This window comes from Passer domesticus, chromosome 3 (assembly GCF_036417665.1).
Source record: "Passer domesticus isolate bPasDom1 chromosome 3, bPasDom1.hap1, whole genome shotgun sequence".
Taxonomy (NCBI): Eukaryota; Metazoa; Chordata; class Aves; order Passeriformes; family Passeridae; genus Passer; species Passer domesticus.
In genome coordinates, this window is record NC_087476.1 from 98,420,577 (window position 1) to 98,438,028 (window position 17,452).

The 17,452-nt window shown below is 43.1% G+C and overlaps 1 long non-coding RNA gene across 4 annotated transcripts in view; it reads left to right on the forward strand.

Moving 5' to 3' along the window:
• The window catches only part of LOC135297244 (uncharacterized), a 69,161-nt gene that overhangs the window by 20,199 nt on the left and 31,510 nt on the right, over positions 1-17,452 (forward strand). Inside the window, exon 4 of one of the 4 annotated variants that reach the window (XR_010359285.1) lies at positions 7,566-8,303. The exons of 2 other annotated variants lie outside the window; for them this stretch is intronic. This is a non-coding gene — a long non-coding RNA (uncharacterized LOC135297244). Of the gene's footprint in view, positions 1-7,565; positions 8,304-16,028; positions 16,664-17,452 lie in introns of those variants that run through there. One more of the 4 variants, XR_010359284.1, reaches the window with a different exon arrangement.

The window sequence follows — 17,452 nt, forward strand, 5'->3', positions numbered from 1 at the left end:
CATGTGTATCTTTATGTGTGGTGGGCAAGCGACTGCAGAGAAGAACCTGTCTGGGAGAACCGGCAGAGCCCCGTGCCGCAGGCTGGGGGAAGGAAGCAGGAAGGGAGGTGTTGCCCTGCACAGCCTCTCCCATGGTGTGACAGGGACAACTGCTGCTCAGACCCTCTGTGCCATTCTGGGCACGTGTCTGCTAAGGGGAGGCACTGTGCAGCCATGAGGGCCCTCAGCAGTTTGGAGGTACAGATCATGGGATGGGTGTGGAAAAATTTTTGTTTCTTTGGGAAGATTTCCCATTTAGATTCCTGCACAAGTAATATTTTTCTCTTTTCCAATGTAACATATCTTTGGTGTTTTGGCACTGGAATTTGGTTAGCTGAGCCAGTCATCTGGTTGCCTAGGGTCTTTCTTAGTGCCATTATCATAATAATTCTTACTACTCACCCACCTAAAAATTTGTGGCTGGTGCATTTTTGCTATTTCAGTTCCAGTCCTTTCTAGATTGTTCATAAATACAAGCAAATTAAACAGTGTGGAATCCAGAGTGAAACCTTGAGGCATACGATGTTTTCCAGGGTGAAAATAGGCCATCTGATTTTTTACTTCTTTCCCTTTATTAAAGTTTCATCAAAATAATAGTTTTCTTCCTTCTCTGAATTCCTACAGTTTCTCTTTTTTGTGATGTTTGCTCAAAATCATTTTGACAGTCTCAGTAGGTCATGGCTTTCTTCTGACATGGCCAGAAAATTATGAGAGATTTGTGAAATACTTTTGACTTCTCTGGCTGTCATTTTAAACACCCTGTTACTATTTTCTTCTCATTCTTAATGTTACTTTCAAGAAAGGATGGCTAAAACATTTCAACCAAGTGTAGCTTATCAGACTGCAAAAATCTTTTTCTACTACCATCCTGACCACACCACCCCTCAGCACAACCAGGTTTTTAAATATGGAGATCAGTAGTAATGGGAAGAGCATGAAAAAGGGCAGCTTTCAAGAGTTTCAGGCTTGATTTTTCAAACAGTTTGGTACTAATACCTGAGACTGGAGTTTCACAGACCTAACTCAGTGGGAACAGAACTGTGTTGGAAACCTGACCCAGAGCTGTGCTTTGGCCCCTCTTAACAAGCTGATGAGTCTTCAAGGCACAATGCAGCTCTGTGCAGGTAACAAACTCAGCTTCCAGAGATCCTGTAGACCTTTCATGGCCCAGAAAATTAGCCTTTCAGTGGAGCAAAGCAGCTTCACAGCTATTCGCCTTCCAGTCTGGATGATAATTAGAGCAGAATTAGCTTGATGGCCTTTGCCCTGTGTGTGGTTGTACTAAGAAGACAAGTTTATACTTTGGAAGTCCTTAGAAAGTGCCTGGGAGAGTGTATACGCTCATCCCCCATCTCAGACAATGAGGAACCCTCTTTCTGCAACCACTTTTGCATGGAGTGAACCCAAAATCTATGGAGGTTGCTTCTCTGATATGGAGATACTGAGGAAGTGAACATGTCATTGCCTCAGACATTCATCAAAATTCCCCTCTAAGCCTCACAGTTTCTTCGAGACTAGGGGACCTCTGAATGAGTCTGCTCATGTTCCTTCCCCCAAGGAAGTGTAGTTTGTCCAGTGGAACATGTCCTTCACTGCAGCTGGTCCTTCAGGCTGTCATGACTAACAAAGTAGTCCTTGACTGGCTCACGTGGGAATCCCTGGTGTTCTGTTATTGCCTAACGCTACTGAGAAGAAATGGGTGCTGCATTTGACGACTTAGCCTACTCAATGGACACAGTTCCTGGAAGAAAAACCTAAGCTAAACTAAACAAAACCCAAAGAAATCAAAGCAGCTGGGAAATGCTGCTCCATATAATCCCAGCTGTCCTATCCTGCTGCTAAGAGGAGCCATGTGGCTGCTACAGACACATGCAGGAAAACGATGTTCTTAGAGGCATCAGGTATTTGTTCAGCAGGCTGTGGGATGCAGCCATTCCTTGGGCACTCCAGATGTATTTACAGTATTAAAAGGTCAAACAATCTTTTTATTTCCCTGTTTGCTTCAGAGGGTTTTGTTGAACATTCTCATTATTCGTTGTGGTATTTCTTTGATTTAAAAGATTTCTCTACACAGCTGTAGTTATTAGAATGCAGTGTGTGTGTGTGTGTGTGTGTGTGGTGAATGTGCTATTACAATAACAAACTTCTCCTTGTAGTAGATATTTATTTTGAGAGCAAAACTTTTAGTTCCGTTGTGCATATGGCAGTAAAGACAAGATGCACCAGGTAATTTGGGAAAAGAAAAATGAGTGAAATTGAAAAAGACACAAAATTGATAGTTTAGAGTGATGACTTCTGTCCCTGTCTTTGCTATGGCCTCTGTGCCAACTATTAACTTACTATTCATTACCTTTTTTGACAGACAGAAACCCTGTACAACAGCACAGAGACCCTGAGAATGGGAATTTTCAAATTTTTCTCTTCACATAATTTCTTTTAATTGCAGGCAGGGCTTTTGGCCCCATGAATTGCAGAAGGTCTCTGAATCCCAGAGCAGTTGTTAGGCATCCTTCATGATCTCTCTCCAGAACTTGCCTGCTGTTCCTTGACCACAACACCCTTCCTGAGGGGGGTGTCAGAGAGGGGGAAGAGGCAGCAGAAAAGGAGGTTGCTGGAGCGGGAAGCTGCTAAATACAGCACACAAACCCTCTGATTTAGTGAGAGAAGGTAGAGGCAGTGAGGACTATCTGCAGTTTTAGGAACAGTAGGAATGCTGGCATTATCATCCAGAGATAATTAAAGATACTATAATGAAGGCAGGGAGTCAAAGGCATTATGTCATTATTTCCACTCTATATTTGAAAATCCACAGCATATGGACTTGGATAAGGCTGATTACTTCCCAGAAGAAGTAACCGAAGAGTCTGCTAAACATTATCTATTAGGACAAAATATATCTAGGAGTCTTGAGAGGGTTGGCTCAGGAAACATCTGTTTTTAATGAGCCTAGGAGTGCTGGCAATATTGCAGATGACTGCAAAGGTCTTAAGTTTAGTCAGTATTTTGCCACCCCTTCAGAGGTGTGTAACAGGAGCAGTTAAGACAGTTATAAGCTGAACAACCTGAAATTAATATCTGGCAAAATAGTGCACAGGGAAATATGAGGTTCTAACTGGAAATATAATTAATATCAGGCAACTTAGCTTTCAGGGAGGTAGAGCCTATTAAATAGAACAACTTTCATTTTGTATGTGATTACAAATTCAGTTGTCAACAGAAACTGCAGAGAGATAATGTGCTTTTGCACTGTGTTCAGCATGCCCCAGCACAATATTTTGACTTGAGTCAAAAGAGGTAGGGAATGCTGACTGATGGGAGTGAGGCTTTTAGGAAATAGTCTGTGTCCAGTGTTATTTCCATTTCTCTATTGGTGATCTTGAAATAAATATAAAATTGCTGCTGATAAAATCTGAGGATGACACACAAACTGAAGGAGTAGCCAGTAATGATGGGGACCAAGTGGTTATGCAGAGAGATAGGATGGTGCAATCTGCAGTGCCCATTTCAATAAAATGCTTTTTAATGTTGCCAAATGCCAAGTCATTCACCTGGATTGCAGGGAAACCAGTTTTGATACAGTCAGCTCTTATTCATGGCAGCCCTAGTACATTATTTGTTTCCTTTTCTTTCCTTTTTTTTTTTTTCCCCATCTTGAAATATCTGTTAGGGTAATACATTTGGATCCCATCACTGACTGTTTTGCAAATGTTTTTTTTTGCCAGCACAGACTGTTTTTAGGTGGTTGCACATGTTAGTGTTAGTCTCCTACAGGTGAGGGTGACAGTGTTGTACCAGCAGTGAGTGAATCCGAGTTGGTGGGGGTGACTGTGGAGACCTACTCTGTGCTAAGCACATGTCACTCTGCTGATGACAGTACCCTTCTCCTTGTGTGCTTTTCCTACCCAGGAGCAAGCTGATTAAAGCAGCTCACATCATCCCTGAGCTTGGTGCTCTGCTTGTGACTACAGATTCATACATTGGCTGATAAATTACACCGAGTCAAATGTGCATTAAAGTTACTTGAAGCACTTTCTTGGACAACTGCCCTTCCCAGGTCATTATTTGGGCAGTCTCATACCATCTGTCCAAGCCATGAGCCCAGCTTACTGCAGCTGGGTCTTCATTAATAGACTCTCAAGGTTCAGTCTTCATGCTGCGAGGTTTGAAGAGTGATTAGCATCTCACACTGTCTTGCGCAGGATAGGGAAAGTCACAGTAGTAGAATTTCTCCAGCTTGTGCTTCCTTTACAGCACCAAAACCTCATATTTTTACAGAATAATGCAAAAGATGATACAGAGGGTGCCTATTTCCAGTTAATTATTAGGAATTTCTTGATTTCATGCAGAATCTCGAGTGAAAGTCAAAAATCTTAACAGAGAAGTTGCACATAAGAAAATGGATCCACTGATATATGCTCTACTTTAGTAGTTTTTTCCTCGTTGAAATCAAACATCACTCTAATGTAAGTCCACAAAGTCCTGTGGAAAATTTCATGGTCACAGATTTAGAGTACATTTTCTCCACATCTCTTTTCATGGATCACTACACCAGGCAGATGTCAACAAGGGTGCTGGGCTTAAGTCCTGACTTGCAGGACTGGTCAGCTCTCCCCCATCACTTCAAGATATGCTCCTCTACATGCTCATGGCACCCCACTGAACACATTCAAAAAGCTCCTGCCACTAAGCTTGTGAGAGGTGATGAGATCACAACCTGGGAAAACAGCTTTATTAAAATAGGCTGTTGAATATTGAACCAATTTCTCAAACGTGCTTCTCTTGTTGTTCACCCTGACAGATCAATGGATTTGAATTTCTTTTTCTAACGGGCTTAGCAGGATTTGATAAAAAACAAATGTATCTGTGAACTAGTCTCTCTTTCTGTCCAGGAGACTGCTTCTTGATACATCCCCAGTTATAAACATTACAGTGATTGTTAAGGGTTTTTTCCCCCTGTGATGGTTTCACATTGAAAGAAATGAGATACTGTTAATTGTACTAATTATGCATCTTTCAGAACTTATTTAGTGGATTATATACTGCCACCTCCTCCCCCTGCTGAGTAATCAATGACATGGGCATACTTGCCTTTGGACTCTTTTTTTAACCACCTGAACCTGCAGGTGGTTCTCTTCTTGCTGCCTAGAAGGGAAAGCTGTGATGTAAAATGAATTTTTGTGGTGCTAGCAACCAAGGAGTTAGTCCCCTTTCCCTAGAAGTCCCCAGCCTATGGATGCTGTTTCAGGTCTATTTACAGGAGTACTGATAACTACAACAAGAGTTATAAAGGAAACATGAACCTGCTTCATGTGGTGATGCGGTGAAAAATTAGATGCCTCTGGAGAGCTGGACGTGAATGGCTGTTCCAAGGTTAAGGGGGCACCATTTTGCCACTGCCTTCACCAGCCTGTGAGAAAGAAACAGGTACAATCTCTTTAGCAGGGAAGAAGTCTTTCCAGTCTGTCACTTCTTCCAGCTCTTTTTAGCAGATGTCAAGGAAATTGCATCTGACCATCAGTACAGAGCCTGGGCCACTTCCTACACTCCACTCCTTCTCTCTGAAGCTGATGATTGTGTGGATGACTACCTCTGCCCTCTTCTCCCTTGGGATAGATCCGCCTGAGCTTCTACTTAGGGCTTCTCTGAGGGACCTCCTAGGCTTGCTTTGTCCCCAATGACACTCATCAAAGAGTGGAACAGGAGTCTCTGGGTCATTTCATTTTGCTGGGGGTCTTTCATTTTTCTGAGTTTGTGTCAGAATCTGGGCTTGGGCAAGGGTAGGGGACAGGAAAGTGCATGGCAGAGGGACACGAGGTTCAGGTGACAGGCACATGAGAAGTGATTTTCAAATTTACTGTGCCCCCTTCTCTGAATCTTTTTGCGGCTCTCATTTCCTGTGACCATCTTGTACCATTTCAACAGTTGACACCCAGGCTGGGAATGTGGTGCTTCTGCACCAAAAGGGACTTTGTGTGCAGACTTGGGGCAATGAGAAATGAAGGATTAATTTGGCTTGTCCCCACAGTGTTAGTTTTTAGGTTGCCTCTCTGTGATAGAGAAATTTCAACATCTGGAAATAATTCTGTCCTCCAGAGAAGTGATTGCCTGTATTGCATTATCTGTGAAAAATTCTTGCCCCAAAACCTTATTTGTGGCTCCATTAACCTAAAGAACTCGTCTGAATGCTCCATTTGCCTTTTAAATAAAGAACAAGTGATTGCTGAGGACTCACATCCCTATCATTTTGTGTTGCTTTCCTCATTATGAAAGGAACATAAGGGTCCCAGATCATTATTTCTGACTCTGTCATTAGCAAAGGTCTGGAAAGCGTGTTTTCACTCCATTAGCCTTCAGAAATAAAAAGAATGATTGCATAAGTCAAGAATAATTATTTCAACCAGCTCTTCTCAATGTATTGCTGTGGAACAGGCTGGGATCTAAACAGGAGCTGACAAATTAATTTATATTATTTCTATTTTCCAGAAAAACCACCATGTCCAGGACTGATTTAGAAATACAAACAGCTCTATTTGTGGTTTAATGTGCCTTTCTGATCACTTATGACAAACATCAGGAAGCTAATATTTTCCTTCATGATGTCTGTGAGGATTCCTGTGATTTACCCCCAGAAGAGTGGTAGAACAAAGATACCCAGATCTGTCATGGTCCTTTTGTTTCTCAGAAGTTTGTGGATACTTATGTTAATCAGGATGGACCTCCTTCTGTAATGCTACCCTTCTGTGATGATGTTGAAGTTCACAGTTATATGATGGCATCTGAGTCCAGGCATGGTCCAGATGATCTGAATAGGGCACTTTCTATGTTCAGAGCAATTTCATCTTTGCTTTGAGGAAATGATGGGATGCCCCCACCCTTCTTTCTTTAAAAGACAAAAATGCAGCCATTTTTCTTCTAGATACAGTATTAAAACTTGCTGGACCTCTGATGAGATCTGTAATTCCTCAGCAAGGCACGCTTGCCACCAAGAAGGGCTCATGCAGGACAGGCTCTTTCATGGTGTCTTCAAATGCGACAGCGAGAGTGCGTAGGAGCAGGCAGTGAGTCAGAGCACTGAGATGGAGTCCCTCTGTCCCACCACTGCTTGTTGTCAGCAGGGACAAGCTGCTTCACAGAAAAGGAAGGCAACAGACAGTAGGATGATATGATAACTCAGTCTTGGATAGACAGTACTGTAGAAGAAGCATAATTTGTTATTTTGACTGAAAATGTTCTTATACTGCTGCAGATAGTAAAGTTAATTACAATGCAGCTGAGAGCTTGTAGTGAAACTGGATTGAAGGAGATTATTTGGTCCCCTTTTCCAACTGAAATAGACTTTTAAATCTTTTCTGAAAAATTATCAATAAGCCTGTTGGCATGAATGAAAGCATCTCCTATAGATTTGTGCAGCTTCTTTCACCACAAGTTTCTCAACTGGAGTCTTTGGTGGAGGTAGGAAAGATCCCATTCTCCCTGTCAGTGAAAAGTTGCGAGCTGTTGTATTAGCTTTTTTTTTTTTTCAACAGGTGTATGGTTGCCAAATGAGATGTGGATTGCAGCTTGAAAACATAGGTATTCTGTGCACAGATGCCATTCAATAAGAGACAAAGGTGATGAGCACAGAAAAAAAAAAACCCAGGTGATACTATGAATCATGATACTGTGCCAGAATTTTATGTTAATTGCACACCTTGTTTTCCTCACCTCTGAGTGTGCTAGTTCCTAGGAGAGGAAAGAGTTCAAAAGCTTGACTCCAGCAAACCCACAGAAAGCCTGCAGTCATTCACACTTCACTATTAACGGAAATCATAACCTGAAAGACAAAGAAAGATGTCCTCTATCTGACAGTGTTGTAAAACAATTATCATGGTCCCTTTCTCCTCTGAACAATCTTCATGGAAACCTAGCTGAGCATCTAAGATAGAAGAGTCTTCTAACCAGTAGTGTAAAAAAGACAGCATCAATCCTAAGACAAGGAATTCATCTCAGTGACTGACCTGAACTTTAAAGGATCTGAGCCCAGGCATGCAAAGAATAACAATTGGTGTATGCCACAGTGCCTTGTAAAAGCAGGCACTTTGGAAGCTGACATGACCAGCACTTTTGCTGGAAGATTCATGATACAGGCAAAGCCCCATAAAAATATCCCAGAGAAACAACGGGGTATGCTGGGGAGCTGTGAGATATGGCCCAAATCTATGTGAGATCTACACTCCAGAACTGTGACAGTGACACATAGGCTGAGGAGGCATTTGGGTGATAAGCCCCCAGAACTCCTCACAGATATCAAGGCTAGAATTACTGCCAGATAAAGTAGAGTGGAAGTAAAAGTGGAAGATGAGATAAGGAACACCATGTTAAGGGTTTCTAGAAGGACTGTGACACAGACTGCAGGTTCTCATCTTCAGGTTGCAGGACACGTCCCTGTGAGCTTTCTCCACTGGGAAAGTCACACACTGGGGTGCTGAAACAGCTTGCTGAAATGTGGCTGTGTTGTAATTAATAAATACACTAATAGAGTCTTCATTGCATTATTAGGACATTTAGAATTTACTCTGGGAAACCTTTCAACTCCATTAAATCCACCTTTGTCACAAGATAAAGTGTCGCTCATAATAGGCTCATTAACATGCAGACTGCAGTTCAGCCCCATCCATTAACAGCTGGCAGGCAAGAGTTTCCAAAAAGACCCCAAGAAACATTTTCCCTGACCAGGGGCTGGCTTCTTAAGCATGCCTGTTAGTCCTGTGTGGGATGTTTCATGTCAGGGAGCTTTTATGCTACCTCCCTGTGGCATTTAAATGTGCTGTCAAGACCAGCTGTAATCAGTTAGGGATCTGGAAAAATCTGCCAGGAGTTCCCACCCTGCTGCTGGGGTCTTTATTTGACTCAAAACTGCCATGAGCAGAAGATGCCAGCCCCATGCAAGAGCCATGGGCATTTTCCATCTCTCTCCCGCTTGGCTGACTCATTTAGAGCCCAAGTGTCAACTGGTCTGATTAAGTGCATTAGAGCCAGGCGTGATGATTAACAGTGAATGATAACAATGGCATTTCAATGGTTGCTAATAGGCTTCCAAACTTAATCTCTCACGCTTTCACAGAGATAAAGAATAGATAATTCTTCCAGCATCAATGACTACACAATAAAGTTTGCATTTGCTCTGTGCTGATGAGCTATGGCGCCTGGTTTCACCCACTGGCACTTTTGAGACCCCAGGGCTGGGGGTGGTGCCAACTCAGGATTTTACGGATTTCCAATGTCTTGCAGGTCTGTCTCCTGGAGCAGGGAATTAATGTCTTTGTTCTTTCCTTCTTTCTAAAGCCCAGATCTCTAGACAGCAACTGATAGGGAAATACAGACTATGGAAAATTGAAGTTGTCCCTAAGTAATCTATTTGAGCTTACAACTTTTGGACAAAACTCACAACTTTGGGGCACAATTTATTGATTTGAGTTCTGAGGATTGTCATTCTGGGTCTGGCACATCCACAGTAGAGGAGAGAGCTGTAAAACTTGTCACTGGGCTAAGAGGCTCAGCAGAGAAGCTAGACCGGGCGGCAAGGATGACTTTCTAAATGCTGAGAGCAGCTTATCTGAATGAGATGAAAGCCTGTCAGTGACTGAGGTAAATGAGAAGCTTGACATGAAGATTTGAGACTTCAAGGTGCTGCTTTTCAGCAGCCTCAATGCCAGGACACTGAGACTTAACAGTCCATTCAAGCACAGATTCAGTGAGCAGCTGAGCTTCGATAGAAACTTTCTACTGAATAGGATCCATGGACCAAAGCACGCTGGGTTCAAGAGAGCAAAACTCCTGATGAAATTGTAAATGAAACATGGGCAGCCTGCTTCCTTTTAGGACAGTGCCTGCCATGAGAAAACCCTCATTCCCTCCAACCTGTCCATCATCCCATGGTGCCAACAGCAGTAAACTGTGGGCAAGGTGCTGTGTCACTGGAATGGATGAGTGTCCCACAGCTCTGTATTCCAGGAGTTACTGTTTGCTGCTAATTCCTTACAAAAGAAAAACTGTTCCTTTTTTTATGTCAGTCTAAGTGCTGCCTGTGCTGCTCTTGAACTGCCTGGCAGGAGATCAGCTCTTTCAAAGATGTTTCTCACATCCCTCTTGACCAGCCCTAAATTCAAGGTTCAGAACAAAAACTGTACAACCAAGAGGCAAATTCAGTGTGAAAGCTCTAGTTTCGGGGCAGGCAGGGCAGCAAAACAGAGAACACATCCCACTGCTAGAGAATAATGTGATTTAGTGGACAAACAGCAAGACATTATGGTTAGGTTTTACAGCTGCTAAATGTGTTAGTCCTTAAACAAACATCTAATGGGAATTTAGCCTTCATTATTTTGAAACATCAGGCTTCAGAGGACAGTAATTTTCTTATAACATCCAGCATTGTGTCTTCAGGATAAGGGATATTATTTTAAAAAGTGAAAACAGAGTTCATCCTGATGTATTAAGCTTCATTCAGTTTATATTTTTGCATTTTCCCCTGCACTGAATTCCACCTTCTTTGCACTCTGCCTCTGGTATCCCAGCTGTTCACATTTCCTTTACTCAGGTTTCATGAAATGAACCCAAGATGCAGTGAAACCAAGAAAATTTGCAATTAACTCCAGCTTTTTCAGAGAAAATATTATGTCTGTGTCTTGAACTAAGCTTTGTGTAGCAGCATGGCACAGCTCCTGTAATCATGTCCTACCAGTTTGTTGAGCCCCTATTTTTATATCAACTATATCCCTATAGATCTCCCACAGAGGAAACAAAGACGCTCATTATAATCACAGTTGGGCTGTCCTGAACCCCTCTTTGAAAATCAAAGCAATTCAATTATTCTTTTTGCCCTTCATTTTTACCCATTTCTATATTGCTGGTTTTATCTGGGGTACAATATGGTCATCCAAATACAGATCAGGGCTGGGAATTACTCTAGGTTTATTTCTTGAAAATACTGAAACACTTCACTTTTGGCACTGTGTTATTCTCTCCAAAGAAATTTTTTTTTCTTCCAGCTGTATCTAACATCTTCTTGCTTTGCAAGTATCATACCCTGAGTAGCTTTAACTCACTAGGATAGCAGAAACCACTCCAGAAATTAGGAACACATCCTCCCAGGCTAATGATTCATATAGCTCACGGAAGGGTTTCATGGGCAACACAAATGGGCTCAAAGGGCCAGGAGAAGGAAAAGTTATCTCACAGGACGAGGGAAAGTGGAGAGGTACAGAAAGACAAGACGGTGAGGAAGACAATCCCCTCCTTGAAGCAGAAAAGGCTGTATGGGCTCAGCTGACCATGTACCAAGACTTGGTTTCACCTATGACAGAGCAAGTTCAGTACCTCCTTCTGGACGCAAGGTTCATTTGGAAAAGCTATTTATTTTCCATGGGGAAAAGCTAATTTTTTAAATTTCTGAGATACTATTAGAGACAAACAGCAGTCCTACCTGCACACCCTTTTTCCCAACTCCCTTTGCAGAGTCAGAGGCTGTTCTTGTTTCCAGGTGGCATCTGAGAGAAGCCCTAAGGTCTGTGTGTAGAATCTGTTTAGTACATATAACTGCTCAAACTTTTCTTCACTCTAATTGATCTGCAATTCTTTTTTGTACAACGGGAATGCAAAATGCCTCTACCTCAATAAAACTCTGCTCCTCACACTCATTCCTCCAAGGTTTTAATTTATTGTCTGTACTTTGTTCCTGCCCAGGCTTGTCCTCAGCACCCCATGTTGTCTATTCCTGTGTATAAAAGTGATCTGACACAGGACTGAGTGGGCACTTTGCATTATCAGGTCCAGCATTTGCCTTTGTGCTTTATTTCATGCAACAAAAGCGTAATTCACAGCAAGGTGATTTCCTGAAAGGTTTTCCACTGACAATTTGTCTAAAAAGAGATGCTGCTTGAAAACACAGAGAAATGTGTTTCTTCAACCCATTCAACAAAGTAACTGAGGAAATCACTCAAGGCTTTGATGTTACTGCTACGGCCTGAGGTGCATGTTGTTCCTGGGCTCCTAGTCCCACTGGTATTGCAAGAAAGAAAATGAAATCTTGCTAATTCAATGAGTATTATTTTGGTCAGGTTTGGTCCACTTCACTGCACTTCATGTCATCCTACTCCATTTAATTGTTTTCACTTCATTTCAGAATATTTTTTCATTTCAATTGGCATTTATTTCATCATGACTCCTCTCCTGTGTGTTCTGTTCACTTCATTCCCTGATTTCAAGATTTTATCTCCTTTTGTGAAATGAAGAATTTTCATTTCATGAAAGGAAATGAAATCTTGCTATTTCTATAAGTATTATTTCTGCAAGTTTCAGTACATTTCACTGCACTTCATATCATCCCATTCCATTTAATTATTTTAATTACAGGAATATTTTTCTTCCTTTATTTTAAATTGCATTTCATCATAACTTCTCCTCTGTCTGTTCATTTTGCTTTGTTCCCCAATTCTGACATTTCAATGAATGCCATTTCAGCAATATTTGGAACTTTCAACTGCACCTCATGATATCCCATTCCATTTACATGTTTTCACTTAATTTCAGAATTTTCTTTTTTTTCTTTTTGATTGCATTTCATCGCAATTTCTGTCCTATGTGTTTGATTCAATTTGTTCCCTGATTTTGAGGTTTCATTTCCTTTCATGAAATCTTCATCATGAAAGAATCTTCATTTCATGAAAGGAAATGAAATCTCAAAATCAGGGAACAAACTGAAATGAACAGACTGGACACATGTTAGAAGGAAATGCAATTAACAAAGGAAATGAAATCTTGCAAATTCAATGAGTATCACTGTGGCCAGTTTTGGTCTGTTTCACTGCACCTCATGTCATTCCATTCCATGTAATTGTTTTCACTTAATTTCAGAATTTTGGGGTGTTTTTTTAATTGCAATTTATTTCACCAAAATACATCTCCTGTGTGTTCATTTCACTTTGTTCCCTGATTTCGAGATTTCATTACGCATCATTTGGATAATTTATGGTCCTTTCATTTCAACTCATATAATCCCATTTCATTTAAACATTTCACTTAATTTCAGATTTTAATTGGAATTCATTTCATCATAATTCCTCCTCTGTCTGGTTATCTCACTTCATTCCCTGATTTTGAGATTTCATTTTTTTTCCATGGATCATAACTGAGGTGGGGAACTACCCTTCTCTTCATAGTTCTGGGAGGTGTGGCAGTGAGCTGCAATGTTTCATCTGAGCTCTCTGAGATCACCACCACCAGTCTCTGACCTGCCCTGCCTTTCCTGCAGCCTACCTCCCACGTGTGCACACCAGGCTTGCTGGTCCTCACCAGCCCACGTCGCGCCACCCAAAGCAGGGACGTGCTTGTTGTGCACTGCTCTCTCTTCTGCAGAAGCTGAGTTTTTCCACTGCTGGCTGAGCAGTTTTTAATTATCCTCCTTGGACTTTTGTGCACGATAATCAACAGTTAATTGCAAACAATCAGACAAATTGGTGATCTAGGGAAGAGTGACGGAGGGGAGCAGCGACTAAAGCAGGAGCCAACTCCAGTGAGGGGCACGGCTGATGGCAAACAGCTGTTTGGAGTAGAGGGGGCTCAGTGGAAGAGGGGCTGCCGTGAAAGCCAAAGCGTCTCTTCTTTTCTCCGTCCCTGAAGCATCTTCACTTCGCAACTCACATCTGGCACATCACCTCCTTTGTAAGACAATACAGCTTGGTTTTGCTGGCAGCATTGTTAGGTCCCACTAGTCTGTGGAAAAAACCAACACACTGGAGGATGGCAAACAAGGAGACTTAGAAGTCACAGCACCAAACCTTACAGAGTTTGAGAAGTGTTTGGACAATGCTCGCAGGCACATGGTGTGACTCTTGGGGCTGTCCTGTGTGGGGCCAGGAGCTGGACTTCAATAACACTTGTGGGTCCCTCCCAACTCAGAATAGTCTACGATTGTATTATAAGCTAGCAGCAACACTGCTATTTTCCCTGTAGTTATCCAGAGACTCCCATCTCAGATTGTCCTGCCAGGCTGGAGGTAAGCTCCAGGAAGGTGAAGGCCTTGAGGAGGAGGCCCCAGCAAGCGGAGCAATCCCAGCCACAGAACAATCTTTCCAGGAGGATGAGACAAGCACAGGAAAGAGCTCCTGGGCCTAAAGCTGGTATTTTACCCCCAGTGCACAAGGGCTGCCATGTTTTAGGTTATTTACAGTTCCACGCTACCATTAGCAATGAAAGGCAACACAGGGGTTTGTGTCCGTTCAATTTGCCGCACTTTCCGGTTGCCATGTTCTTGGGTGGGGTGGGTTAGTCCTTCTAATTAGTGAGGGAGGGCTCTCTTCTAAAATGACGGCGGCTTTTTCCAAGCACGGCGGCTCCGTTCCTGAGGGCGGCCTCGGGGGCCGGAGCTGCGGCGCCCTTGGCCGGGCGGGCAGGGCGGCGGCGGGAGCGGCGCCGCGCCGGCAGGGGGCAGCACTGCCCGTCCCCGGGCCGCGCTCCGGGCGCTCCCTGAACGCCGGCCCCGCTCCCTGAACGCCGACCCCGCTCCCTGAACGCCGCTCCCCGAACGCCGGCCCCGCTCCCTGAACGCCGGTCCTGCTCCCTCAATGAATGCCGACCCCGCTCCCTGAACGCCGCTCCCCGAACGCCGGCCCCGCTCCCTGAACGCCGCTCCCGCTCCCCGAACGCCGCTCCCGCTCCCTGAACGCCGGCCCCGCTCCCTGAACGCCGGTCCTGCTCCCTCAATGAATGCCGACCCCGCTCCCTGAACGCCGCTCCCCGAACGCCGGCCCCGCTCCCTGAACGCCGCTCCCGCTCCCTCAACGCCGGCCCCGCTCCCTCAACGCCGGTCCTGCTCCCGCCGCCTGCCCTTGCGCTGCCTTCCCGGCGTCTGAAATATTAATTAAGGGAAGGGGAAAGGGGAAAAAAAACACCAACCAAACAAAAAAACCCCAACCAAACCCCAACCTTTTACAATGCGCCACTATATTAAACTTACAGCGCTATAAATCGGCGCCGTAAAACTGTAACCCAGGGGTTGGGTGTTAGACAAACCTGACACGGTGCTGGGGGAACGGCAGAGATCTTAACAAACTGCATCGTATATAAGTTTCTGCAATGTACATAAAACTTACTATTTTGTACCCCTATTAGCTGGTTTTTACAACGTTTTCAGGGACCAAAAAAATAAAAATGGCAAGCAACAGAAACAAGCAAATCAATTCAGAAAAATAAAAGTTGACGTGAGCTTGCATCCAAGAAGTGAGTGACGGCTCAGCCTGTTTTATTTGTTTGTTTGCCTATCTTAGGTGGTTTGAGAAATCTGGGTTAATTTAAAAATATTTTCCTTTCAGTTTCTTTCATTGCTTTGCTTCCCGCAGGTCAGGATAGACACTGCTAGATAATGAGGGCACAGTAAAATTGGTTATTCTTGAATATATTTATGGTCTGATCTCCAGATTTCTACACCTCAAATGAAACTCAGCTGATTTGATCCCTGCTGCTTTTTCATGATCAAAGATTATCTCAAGGGGTGTATTCTCCTCATCTCTCACCCCTCCCCCAGTGGAAAAAAATATTCTTCTGGTTTGTCCGTTTGTTTTGACCTTCAAAGCCTTATCTCCTGTCTTTCTCCTCTTCACTAGAGAAACCCTGACAAGAACTTTTGAGACCATAAATAGTCATGTCATTGTAAAGCAGTAACATGGGCCGCAGCTCTCCTTCCTTGGGAAAGGTGAGCAAGGGCGTGCAGCTTGTTAGCTTCCTTTTCTGAGAGAGGGAAGGGAGAGCTGCACTTCATTTTGAAGTTTCATGCGACATCACAAATCAGGTTCCTTGGCAAAGAGGGGAAGCAAACACCAAATATGCTGAAGTGAGTAACTACCTTGAGTGAAGAGAATCCTTTAATGTGAGCACAGTGTAGGTAATGCAGTATTTATTTACCGCAGAAAAACTGTAAAGAGCACAGCATTGATTTCTTGGTTTTTCTTTTTCAGGTTGGTTTCACGGGGCTTGGTCTGTTGGGAGGATTTTCTGAGATGCATCTGAATATCTCATAGCTGGGTGGCTTCAGTTCTGACCCCCCGACCCGAGTGTGGTTTGCCACTCGCAGTATTCCTGGAATGACATAGGGGCTCTGGCTGGAGTCAGGCCAAGACATTAGATGAAACTGCTTTTGTGGCACTTTTGCATTTAATACCTAGAGGACAGATTTCCCACTGTATCTCTCTGCAGCATTTGACTCTGTTAACCATGAAACCCTTCATGTCCCTGCTGAGGAGGGGATTTGCAGTCTGGTGGTAATGGTTCAGTGGAACATAGTTATTAGAGATGAAAACATGCGCCACTACTACTAATGCCTGGACGTGGTGCTGTCCCACTAAGACCTATGCTTTTCCTCTTTTTAGCTGCCCCAACTGAACACAAAGTCATTGGGGTGTGGGAGATATTGCTGCAGTCTAGAACACTTCGATAGCTCATGCTGGTAGTGCCATTCCTTTCTCTCATGTTTTAAGATAATACATAGTCAAGTTCAAAGTCTCAGTCCTTGAGAGCCTTAGTAGTCTCGATCAAAGTATCTAAAAAAGTAACCTTATTAGCACCATCTGATTTATATGAGAGTCTTGCCATTTTCCATTGCAGGAAAAGAAAAGAAGTGGCCCTCTGATACCCTCCTCCAAGAGTTTTAAGCATTGCCTAGTGTCTCTCTGAAATGTGGGAAAAAATAACCTTACCTGAGACTGGCACTTACTTCTCTTACTGAGATTACCAACGTGTACAGATTCCTTTGCACTTCACATGAACAGGGCATGTTCACTGCCTCTGGAACATGTGTCCCTCTAGACAAGCACAGGGCAACACAGTGTTTCACCAACAGAATGGCAACTGGCTCCTCAGAACGATGCCAGGAGCACCAGGTTATCTGTGCAGTCTATAGTGTCTCTCCCTCAGCCTTTCCATGCACACACATTCCCCACATACATAATGCTTATCTTTAATTTTCTGTGTGCCCAAACCAGCCATACAATTTCTAAAGAGGGTTAAAAATATCGAATTAATTCAGAAGACAGAGGTGAAAAGGATGATTCTGATATATTCACAGGGTTGGTAGTAGTAACAAGAGAGACAGTTTCTGTCTTTTTTTGATATTGAAGTTAATTGCAGGCATCTAGGGTTTAAAGACTTCGTTATTGATGGGGGTGTGTTAGCAAAAGGAGGGACTCTAACATTAAACTGAAATTTAGAATGTACAGTAGGTTGTCAAGAGAAAAAAATAAGAACAAAGGAGACTGCTATTATCTTTTATTATTATCTTTTAATTCCCCCCCCATTTTCCTTCTGCATGCTCTCTCTCTGTCAGCCTTCTCTCTTTCAATAATTACAATAATCAACTTACAATGATAACAGAAATAATCTCCTG